The following is a 12,483-nucleotide window of genomic DNA, read 5'->3' as shown; positions in this document are numbered from 1 at the left end:
TAGGGGGAAAAACAATAACTGTTGGAGTTGAGGTTGTTGACGGAGCCCTCGACTACAACATTTTGCTAGGAATACCGTGGGTTTATGCTATGGCTGTTGTGGTTTTGACATACTTTTGTAAGATTATATTCCCTCATAAGGGCACAATCACAGTTATCAACCAACTCTTCCTCCTCACCTCTAGTTCATAGGCTACTAGAAGAATTCCATTAGTTCACAAACCCCCGCTATCTATTCAAAACATTGGTGTAGGTCTCTTCAAGGATTCTTCCCTAATGGGTACTTTTTCACTACTGCCACCATCAAACATGGAAGAAGTGGAAAACGTTGAGACTTGCAACATGATATCATCCACTTCATCTGATTTAAGGAAAATTACCAATAGTTTTGAAGTTGATAGTAGTAATGAAATCATGCTGCTAAGTCCTATTAAGCTTGCATAGCAATCAATATTTTTGGCTTGCGTGGCGAACCCAAATCCATCTTCACCAATTATATGGGTAGATCATTCATTAGAATATTGTACTTCTTCTGATCCTTTTTCACGTATATTTTCTACTGATGAAGGAATCATCCAATCAATGATGATGGAAGAAGAACCATGGGAAGATTATCATCATCGTTCCCATCTTCCATATCACGTCAAAGATTTTTCAAATGATCTCAATCACCCTTCAGTTGTTGATTTCCTTTCAAATTCTGTTTTCATAAATATAGTAGATTCCGAGCGAAACCTATCAAATATAGAAGAAACTATTTCTATCAATATTTTGACCAAACCTAAAGTTGTAGAAAACATTCATGTTGGCAAATTTTGTTCTCGATCAGAACTTAATATTTACCATGCTCTCTTTCATGAATTCCGAGATATATTTTCATGGTCATATGAGGAGATGCCAGGTATTGACTATAGTATAGTTGAACATGAAATAAAAATGTATCCTGATGTCAAACTAGTACGGCAATGCCTCCATCATGTTCATCCAAAGAAGGTTGCTGCCATTAAAATAGAAGTTGAAAATTTTTTTCATGCTGGTTTCATATACCTTGTTTCTCTTACTGATTGGGTTTCCAATATTGTTGCTGTCATGAAGAAATAAGGGACAATATGAGTGTGCGTCGATTATAGGGATGATAATCAAGCTTGTCCAAAAGACAATTATCCCATTCCCTTTATCGACCAGATTATTGATGAATGTGTTGGATGTGAAATATTTTCATTCATGGATGGTTTTTCTGGCTATAATTAGATCAATATCTGCCCAGAGGACCAATCTAAAACTGCTTTTATTTATCCATGGGGCACATTCGCTTACATGAAACTCTCTTTTGGTTTGAAGAACCCAGGGGCAACTTTTCAGAGTGTAATGAGCTATGCCTTCCATGAAATCAAACATATTGTTCAACCATATCTTGATGATTTACCTGCTCATTCACGAAAGCAGACTGATCACCCACAACATTTGAGAGCTATATTTTTACGGTGTAGAAACTACAAAATATGACTCAATCCACACAAATGTGTGTTTTGTGTTGGTTCTGGTCATTTTCTTGGTTTCGTAGTCTCTAAGTAAGGAATTCGACTCGACCCACTTAAGGTTTAGGAAATTCTTGATTTGGCTCCACCTTCCAATCTATTATAGTTACAGAGATTCAAAGGGAAGGCTAACTTCCTAAGGAGGTTCATTCCCAATTAGACTAAAATGGCGAAAGGATTTACTCATCTATTGAAAAAGTGGATACCCTTCCATTGGGATCAAGTTGCGCAAGCTTCCTTTGATGCTCTCAAAGATACCTTGATTAGAGCATCATTAATGTATTCCCCGAATTATCAAAACGACTACTTCCTGTATCTCACTGCTGCAAATACAACCATTGGAATGGTTTTAGTCCAAGAAGAAGATGGAATCGAACATCCGATATATTATTTGAGCCACAATCTCAATGATACAGTAGTTAAGTATTCTTACGTCGAAAATCTAGCTCTGGCTTCTCTTCAAGCTGTACAAAGATTTCACCGCTATATCCTGCTCCGAAAGACCATTGTCATTTTAGATTGCAACCCTATGACATATATTTTGTCATGTCAATTGTTGGGGGTGTTACAGGAAAATTTAGTGTCTTTTCGAATGACTAACCCCTATACCTAGTAGCAAGTCTAGAACAATAGTTAAAGTAATTCCATTTCTTTTCCTATAGCTAACATATAAAAAAAAGAAGAGCAAAAGTACCAACCTATAACTCTCGCTCGATCCCTCTTCCCTTTTACCGCTTTTGCCACTCCCTTCCGTACTTAACTCGCTTGAAAGGTACCTGCACAAAAGCCAAGATAGAAAACCATCAAAGCATACATATCAATTTGTTAACTAAACACATTATAGAATCAAAAATACAATGTACATTTCGTGCACATGAATGGGAAAAATCATAGAAATCTTTATTCATAGAAAGGAAGATTACAACCCATGTAGATGCATGTGCGATTCAGTGTCATCCTCCCAACTTCAAACCCTTCTCTCCTAATGGAAACAACAATTTGACATGATAATATTACTCTCTTTCAAGTCTCACTCAAGCAGCATTTCCTTAACTTCCAAAGTTCCAACCTGTACTAGCCTTTGAAGGCTTGCTCCATTTATAGATGAAAAGAGGAGGTTAACTCATTAATGGCCCTCATGAATGCTCTGCCATTTTTGCGAGTTGGTTCCATGGAGGAGGGGATAATGGATAAAGGTTCATTCATCTCCCTCCTCATCCAAAAACGAGCCCAATCCCTCTATAAACCTCTAGAAGCATCCATTGGATGAGGAATCCAATGAATTTATTTGAAAATTTTGATGGATCTCGCCCATCGCAGGTGATACAAAGGCCAGGTGCTATGCATAGCACCTTGACAGTGTAGTGCCTGCCATTCATTGTAGCCAGATAGAAGGCCACCTGCAATGATCTCCTTAGGGACATTTTTTGGATGAATGGTGTCATGAAACTCTTGGGAAGCAAGAATGATGTAGGTTAACTTCATTAGGGAATGAAAAAAATTGAATTAGGGGTTGATAGACCCTAATAATACAGATATGGAAGTTGGGGTTGATGTGCCTAAATTTTCCTGTAACAGGGGGGGAAATACTCAAAATGGATAGTCATTTTGTAGGAATTTGATTTAAATCCAAATCAAAGAAATCTTTAGTTTTCGCCGAGCTTATTTTCGACCTTCCCTTGAATACCATTGATTCGACATAAAAACGATCAATTCTGGATGAGTCTCTATTCTTAATTTCATCATTTGACCTGTGGTATGGAGATATACTGATTTATCTCCAGACCCAAACTTTCCGGCTCGATACCTCTCTCTCACAACAACAACATATTCAATACCAAGCCAAATATTATCTGATCATTTGCTACACTCTTTACCGTCATGGTATCAATACGATTTTATGAAGGTGCCTCACACATGAGGAAGCTGAGAAAGTTTTGAATGATTTCCATTCAGGTGCTTGTGGTGGATACTTATCTATTTATGCTATTTCATAGAGAATTCTCCATGCTGGTTATTTCTAGTTTACCATATTCAAAGATTACATTATTGCAATCAGAAGCTGTCATGCATGCCATATCTATGACAGTAAAGCTATATTACCACCTACACCACTACATCATGTCATCGCTATTGGACCATTTGCAAAATGGGGCATTAAATTCATGACATGTAACCCTCACTCGGCCAAGGGGCATGGGTACATTATAGTCACCATTGATTATTTCACAAAATGAGTTGAGGCGATGCCTACATTAAACAACAGTGATGAGATGACTGCACTTTTATTTTTCAACCATGTGGTTGCCCAGTTTGGTGTACCATAGGCTATAGTTACAGATCATGAGTCACATTTTTGCAATCACATGATGACTGAGTTAACTACCAAGTTAGGACTTTCAAATGATAGTTATACTCATTATCCGCAAGATAATGGACAAGTTGAGGCCATCAACAAAGTCTTGAAGTGAATGCTTCAAAGAATGATAGGGGTTCATAAACGAAAATAGCATTTAATCTTGTACTTTGCTTTGTGGTCATATTGAACCTCGATAAGGAATGCAACTGGATTCACACCCTTTCAATTGGTGTATTGTTTGGAGGCAATCTTATCGATACAATGTGAAACTTCATCTCTTAAACTCGCAATTGACCTGCTAGCCGACACTTCTAATGAAGATGCACATTTCTTAGAACTCATCTATCTGGATGAAACCCGTTGCGAAGCTGCATTAGCTAACGAAGCACATAAGAAACGAATCAAGGCACAATACCACAGAAATGTCAAGCCTTTCATTTTCTCAGAAGGAGACCTGGTCTTACTTTATGACCGGGAAACTGATAAACTAGGAGTAGGAAAATTTGAACCACTATGGATGGGCCCTTATATTGTCAAGCGTGTTTTGGCAAAATGTACCTACAAGTTGGTGGATTATGATGGAATTCCATTGTCGCAACCCCGAAACAAGTTGTACCTCAAACGTTGCTATGCTTAATTGAGTGTAGTAAAATCACTGTATATATGCTTTAATTGCATGTGTGTGTTTTTTGATGTGTCTTTTAGAATTTTTATGCGGTTAAGTAATCCGCTTTGCATTTGTTGCAGATGTCGGAATCTTTAGAACCATTTCTTGGTTACGCCGATGGTGCTCGTTGTAGTATGAAAAGCCCATCTTCTACAGCATGGGCCATTTTCTCTCCAAGTGGTGAGTTAGTGAGTTTTCAAGGGATTTGTATCGGCCGTTATACGAAAAATATTGTTGAGTATAATGCATTGATCGAACTTCTCTATAATGCCATTTCACTTGGCATTCACTGAATAATTGTTAGGTTGGACTCACAACTCGTCATATTGCAACTAACAAACGTTTGTATGTTTGAAACCTAACAATTCTTCGTATGTTCCTTAGAGTTCGTATTTTGGAATGACATTTTGAGTATATTCAATATCAACATATTTCTAGAAACTTTAACACATTAACTGATTCATTAGCGAACTATTTGTTAAACATACATTTGCAACACATGTAAAAGTAAATTTTCAATTCATATAATTAGTTGAATAGGATTGCACATAACCATATATAAAAATTCTGAAAGTAAAAAATAGTTAGATGTTTTAAAATTTTTTACAAAATTTGTGTCCAAGACATGTTTGGTCATCTCACCTAAAAACTCAAAATGCATACAAAAATCATCCTAAGTAGACCTAGTGATGCTCATGATAACATGTCATAGCCTAAGCTATCATGCATAATAGCCACATCTAATAGCTAGGAACACCAATGGTATGGCGCTGCAGCCTCATAGGTAACTCCTCGACCTAGATATCTGAAATACCAAGGGTTAACCCCTCTGCATGATCTTGCAACTCTGCTAGTGTCTCTGTCAAATCCAAATCCTGGAGAACTGCTCTCCCAACATTTCTCCATGCTGGTCCACCTACCTCCTATTGATGTCCCCTAGGTCAAATAGTACCAACATCTGTATGCATGAGAACGATTTTAGTTTAGTCTTGGAAAAATCAAAACACAAAAACATGTAGAAACTTAAAAATAAAAAAAAATTGGTCAAAAACCCTATAGCACCCCATTGAGCACCCACTGGTAAACTCAACTCCAGCTCTCCACGAAGTCCATCCCTGCGTATGGATTCTCCTCGATGAAAATTTGTTGTTGATCAAGCCAACTAAAGAATGAAGTAGAAATGTAATCAATGACTGACCAATAGGTCTAGCCATCAATTCAACCCACCTCTGCATTCGTGGATCTTTAGGACTAGGTACACCCAGTGTTACATGTTGAGGTTGCATCAATGAAATTCTCTCTAAGGTAAAAGTGATTAAGAATGATCCATAGCTAAAATTCTTCATGTTACCGCTCTTTACCTTTGTCAACTGCTCTTTTAGTGAAGAAAGTACCTTCACCCCAGTTGAATAGAGTTGGCTGAAGACACTCAAATGCATACTGCATGTATGATCTGTTCGCCAGATGAAGTGTCACATTACCTGCCATCTTTGTGATAGTGAAAAGGATTGTTCTCAAAGGAAAATCACCAATATCTTTGATGATTATCTTTCCATCTTTTCTAGGCTATGTACTTAGCCAAAAAATTTGTCGAACATAGTCCCTCACTGATTCACCCCCACGAGAAGAACCTAAAAGAGAAATGGGGGCACCACATCTTGACAACCGTAAGAAAGTAAACATCATCAATCATAACAGGGACCACTTTGTCCCTTATGTGAAAAGCTTGATCTGTTAGATCCCATGCATGAAATAGGAACTGCAATAGTTCTGATTGTTGCCTCATCTCGGACAACCTAAAGTATTTGAGCAACCCACAGTTTCTAAGGGCCTCAATAGTACCTAGATCATTTAGGGCAACCATGTCTTATTCTTCATGCTCTCTTTCTCATTAAGTAATATAAATTCTGATCCAATGAAAGTTTGAAATAAAACCATAAGCTTAGTTAGGATCCATTTCATGCAAAAACTGGAGAAATTTTGGACCAAACAGGTGAAAAAATTTGTGAAACTCGCCCATCTCAACCTAGGCAAGGAGATAGTGCACTGTAGAGTAGCTACCCTTCTATTTGGGTGCTCTATAGCATAGTTTTCAACATGGAAGGTTGTGCTGATCCCAGGGCAAAATATTCTAACTCCAGGGGCCCTAAAAACCCTAAAAAATTGCATGAAACTATAAAATAATGACATGAAAAGAAAGAGGAGGGGTAGATATCCTACCTAGTCCAGATGGAACGAGAAATGATCCACATAATATCTCGCAATCAACTACTGAAGATCGAGGTAAAAAACAGGGTCAGAGCACAAACTGAATGGTAAATATCAAATGGTGAAAATGACATGGTAAATTCTTGTTTTATTTTTATTTCATGATCATTAAATGAGTAAACTTTAGTATTTGCCTACTTTTACCAATGGAACAAGTATGTTTGATGCATTTGGTGTTGCTTTGAACAGATTTACAATTGACTTATAGAATTTGACGTGCACGATCGTGAAGTGTACTTTGACCACAGAGCATACTTTTATCTATTTTTTGAGCTCTGTTAAACATCGAAAAAGGAACCCCCTTGGAGTACTCTTTAATCTCTTTTCAAACTCTCGAAGTATGAAAATATTTCCGAGCGCTTGTCCTTTTCAGCTCATTAACAGATTGGAAATGTCATGTACCCAGCATAAGTTTAACCCTTTTCCAGACTGAGATAGATTATTTACGAAAAAGGAATACATTGATCGAATATGATCAGTAGGTTCTCTCTCGTATTATTTTACACCTTTTCAGACTTGAGAGACAAATATATGAAAAAGAACTTGTGGATTTTTATTTTTTTCCCTTTTCAAACTCTCTAAACATGAAAAGGATCGAGTTATCATTGTCGTTAAACTCGTTAAAACATCAAATAGTGACAAACTTGTCCATCATGACAAGACCGAGTTTCACCTTCGCTAGACTCGTTAAAACATCACATAGTGATGGATTCACCTGAAGGGTGGAATTATAGAACAAGCATATGTTATACTTCTCAAGCTTGATAAAAAATAAAGAGGTACTGGTTAGCAATGACTAGGGAAAATGGGAAAAGGGGTAAACTACTTTATGGGTTGGGTTATCTTCTTGATGGTCATCATACCTTGGTCTATCATACCATCCATTACTTTGGTTTTGGGTCAATGTTGCCAATCCATTTAGTGTCACCGACATGTTCAAGAGAAGTCACTCAGTTAAATTCATCCTTTGCAATACCCATAAACCTTTTATTTCATGACCTCCATTCCTGAACCTTGTGTCATCAATGACATTCTATCTCCAAAAATTATTACACTCGTTTTGTGTTGTTGATGTGGGATACACCTGTTGGAAAATTTTGAGATGGGGGGGGGGGGTGAATTAGTATTCCTTAGCAATTAGCACTTTTAAATATTTTCAAAGCATTAGTTAATATTAAATTATCATTAATGTTTATGCAGTAAAAATAATGGATAAAAGAACATAGGAGGCACAAAAATTTTAGGTGGAAAACCCCCTCCAGGTCAAAAACCACCAAACGCTTTTCTAATAATTCTTTAATCTTCAACTCCAATTGAAAATAGCGCTCTAACTTCCTAGAATCTAGAAAAGCATTCTTCTCTAGCTCCCACTGGATGGACGCTCCAATGCCCGAGATTCTTCAGTAGTCAACTGAACGGATGCCCCAACACCCAATGAGTTATGACTCATCCTAGAACCACCCTACCACCCTGAAGTTTTCACAGGATTGAACTTGTTGGTGACTTCATGCACCAGCCTAGCACCACCCTACCAACCTATAGAAGAATAAAAGAAGAATGGACTGTTGTACCAGGGAAAATGGTCCAGTTTACAATGACATAGAATGATGTAGAAGAAGAAGACACACTAGACCATAACCCCAACTATGACACAACCACCTAATTATGATCCTAGACCTCTCGACACTGCCTCTTCAACTCTTGGTAGATAGACACGACACTTGTACAACTTTTACAATGACGCTTTTACAATGACTCTGTACAATGATACTTTTATAATGATTGTATGCAGTGCTTCCCACTTGAAGACTTCATGTGGTGAACTTCTTGCTTCTATTTTGCACCTTTATTACTGCTCTTGTCATGCTACCCTTTCTCACTCTTTAGAACATTATATTATGCATCGAGTCTTCTCTTGATGAATATATAATACCTGCAAAAAGTATTCAAAGAAATACCCATGACATGATAATAGCAAAACTTACCTCATCTTGCAGAACATATGGCAGTCCTAAACAAAAACAACAAATTAGAATACAAAGAAACTAATGCAATTAAGAGATGAACATGCATATAAAGAAGATACTTACCTGTATCTTACCTCTTCTACATCATTTTGCTACACCTTGCTCTTTGCTGCCTTAGAAAGTCTGGTCCTTTGCACCCCTTAACAACACTTGATCTAGTTTTTCTTGCCTTCTAGGAGCATGGCATTTAATTTGATGTATCTATCCAATTTTAGATCCCCAACATGTGATATTTAGTCCTTTAGAAGCCCTTTGAGTCTTCTTCCCAATGCCATAGGTTTCACCCAATTTGGACTATTCAAGGCAAAGTTATGCCCAATCTCTCACAATGACCTAATTATAGACTAGTTCAGTAGAGTGAGCTTGTACGACATACCACGTGTCACTATTTCCTCCTTCGGCTCTAAAATTGATATATAGAAAACTATAGTCCATGAGCAAGCCGTTAGTTTTTATAGACTTCCAATCCTCTTCTCTGAGAGAGAGTTATGACAATTTTCCCAAGGTCACTTCTTTGAGATGAAATTTGACACCCTGCAAACACCCTAACTTCCACATATTATATCTTCGAAAATATAACGAACCAAGATCTGAAATTTTGTCACAATGTTGATCAGGATTGCAAATAAAGTGTGGTTTAATTTCAGAATCTAAGACTTCGTAGAAATTAAGTTATAGCGCAAATTCCATGATCACTACATTTGGAGGATATATGAGATTTCTTTTTATAGAGTTGAGAGGGGCTTCTATAGAGAATGTTGGAGGGATTTTAGGAGCTTAAAAAATTGTTAATTATTGACTATTCAATGAAAAAAACCAATTATGAGTGCCATGCCTGAACCCCATAGTGTTTTAGCCCACTAACTGGGGTTACTAACTTCAAACATGAATATCTCTCAAACCATGAAGAATTACTTGGCGTGCCATACATCAATGGAAGCATCTCGAGGAGCAGAATCTATATAGAAGATCCTTGACTCAAAATAGAGTAAGTTGTCAAGTTAAAATTCCCTTGAAAGATTAGGGTAGCCCCTGGTGCTGCTTGGGTTGACATCAATGACAACCTCAGATAATATTTAGATCAACAATCTCCCCCTTTGGCATTGATGGCAACACAAGTACTCCCCCTGCGATCAGGGCACCTCTTCCTACTACCTTCTCTCCCCTTTTGACATCAATGGAAAAGGGTAAATCCCCCTGACACACAACCATCCTACAAACCTGTACAAACTTCCACTCCCCCTTTATTTTTTGAATAAGGAAAATCTAATGAGAACTTGGGAGAATCCCAAGCTTCTGGTGAAGATATTCAAATGATTCATGAGGTAAAGGTTTAGTGAAGATATCAACGATTGTTCTTTTGTACCAACATATTCAAGTTTGATATTCTTTTCAGCAACTTGTTCTCTAACAAAATGATACATTATCAGATTTTTTTTTTTTTTGAATGCGTGACATGATTCTTAGAGATGATGATGGAACTATTGTTATCATAAAATATGGGAATAGGCTCACTGAATTGTACTTGAAGATCTTGCAAATTTTGTTTCATCTAAAGGACTTGAGTACAATAAGCTTCCGCTGTAGATAACGAGATTGAGGTTTTATTTTTTCTCAACCATGATACGAGACAACCACCTAGATAAAATGTTGCTACACTAGTACTCTTATGATCATCAATGCTTCCTGCTAAATCTACATCTATAAAGGCTTGAATAATGAGATTGTTTCCCTTGAGATACCACTAGCCATATTCTGTTGTGCCTTTTAGATATTGAAGAATTCTTTTGATGACAATAATATGTGATTCTTTTGGTGTTTCTTGGAATCTTGATACTTTTCTAACTTCTTGCGTAACATCTGGTCGAGAGGCTGTTACATATAGAATACTACTAATCATATATTTGTACAACCTCTGATCCACATCCTTAGATGAGTCATCTATGCTCAATTTGCAACCTGTTACCATCAGAGTAAGGACAAGTTTGCAATATTCCATTCTAAATTTCTTGAGCATTTCCTTGATGTACTTGGCTTGACATATAAATATTCCTTTCTCTTACTGAGATATTTGAAGCCCTAAGGCTTATGTCAACTCACTAAGTAAAGACATCTCAAACTCATTTTTCATATTTGTAGCAAAGTTATTACTTTGTCGATCATCATTGCTACCAAAGATTATATCATCCACATATACCTCAACGATTTTTAAATTATCCTTATCTATTTGTACGTAAAGATTGCTATCAACAGTACCTTTGTCGAACCCTTGTTGACGCAGATATCTGTCAAGATGAGCATACCGTGCTCTGGGAGCCTACTTGAGACCATACAGAGCCTTCTTTAACCTGCAAACATATTCCTATTTTTCTGATAGTAGAAAACCTTCAGGTTGTTCAATGCAAACTTCTTCTTCTATTTCTCCATTTAGAAATGCTGACTTAACATCCATTTGGTATACTTTTATCTTTCTTGAGCATGCATAGGTGAGAAACATCTAGATGGCTTTGATTCTGGCAATTGTTGCAAATGTTTCATCGAAATCAATTCCTTCCACTTGTGCATGGCCTTTGCAAACCAATCTTGCTTTGTTTCTGGTAACCTATCCATCTTCATTCAAATTGTTCCTAAACACCCATTTAGTCCCAATGACATTTTTATCTTTTGGTTGTGGAACTAATTCCCAGGTGTTATTCTTCTCAATTTGATCCAATTCTTCATTCATAGCTGCTACCCAATGTTCATTCTGGCTGGCTTCCTCAAAACTACTAGGCTCAAAGGTTGCTGGAAAAGAAGTGTGAGCTTGTTATGATGAACAAAGCTGTCAAATGTTCCTTGTTCCAATTCCTTCATTTATGTCACCAATGATTTGATTTGATGGATGGTTATTTTGAATCCATTTTTTTGTTTTCTTTGGAGGAGTTTCTTGTTGTTGTTCCTGTAAATCTTGTTGATCATTATTTACTTCTTCCTAGTTGACAATTGCTTCTTGTTCTAGAATTTTCTCTGTACCTTTTTAACCTCTGTCTCAAGCTTCAAAGATTCTAGATCCTCATCATTATTCGTTAGAACACTATCTTCATCAAATGTAATGTTTCTGCTCTCCACTATCTGTTTTTGTCTTAGCTTATAGCATTTATAGGCCTTTCTCTTTCATGTGTAACCGACACATATACCTTCATCAACATGCGATTCAAACTTACCCAACTTTTGACATTCTCTTTTGATATAACATTTGCTTCCGAAGATTCTGAAATATTTTACATTAGCCGATTTTCCTTTCCATAATTCATATGGGATCTTATTGCAATAATTTATGAGAAGAATTATGTTGATATTGAAGACTGCGATATCAATTGCTTGAACCCGAAATTTTTCATCCAATTTGAGTCCTTCAACATTGTTCTACCCATTTCCTGTGCGGTTCTGTTTTTTCTTTCAGTAACTCCATTTTGCTGAGGTGTTCATGTTGTTGAAAATTCTTTTTATTCCATTTTCGTCACATTATTGCTGAAATAATTTGGAATTGAATTATCCACCATTATTTGATGTTAGACACTTTATTTTTAAATCAGTTTCATTTTCGACCAACTCCTTGTAGATATTAAAGCACTCAAATGCTTCA

Source organism: Pinus tabuliformis, chromosome 7, assembly GCF_031772625.1.
Source record: "Pinus tabuliformis cultivar Carrire ecotype Pingquan chromosome 7, CPIR1, whole genome shotgun sequence".
Lineage (NCBI taxonomy): Eukaryota > Viridiplantae > Streptophyta > Pinopsida > Pinales > Pinaceae > Pinus > Pinus tabuliformis.
This window is presented reverse-complemented; position numbering follows the sequence as displayed.